Raw genomic sequence first — 257 nt, 5'->3', positions numbered from 1 at the left:
ATTAAGTGACCCACAAAGAACATGCCTGCCTGGAGGCTGCTCTAGTTTTCCCTGGACTGCTCTGACATTTGAGGAGCAAAGATCCTTTAGCAATAGCTGTGCAAAGCCAATGGCTGCAGCAACCGTCCTCCGGTTGGTGAGACCCCCAAATGCTTGTACAGGCACAGTCCTGCGGGCACCTTGTGTCAGGAGTGCAGCTATTGTGCTCCTGTTGCCCAAATCATTCAAAGATACTGAGGAAGGTTCCCATGACCCAC

Source organism: Buceros rhinoceros, unplaced genomic scaffold (assembly GCF_000710305.1).
Source record: "Buceros rhinoceros silvestris isolate BGI_N320 unplaced genomic scaffold, ASM71030v1 scaffold14857, whole genome shotgun sequence".
NCBI classification, from domain to species: Eukaryota; Metazoa; Chordata; class Aves; order Bucerotiformes; family Bucerotidae; genus Buceros; species Buceros rhinoceros.
This window is presented reverse-complemented; position numbering follows the sequence as displayed.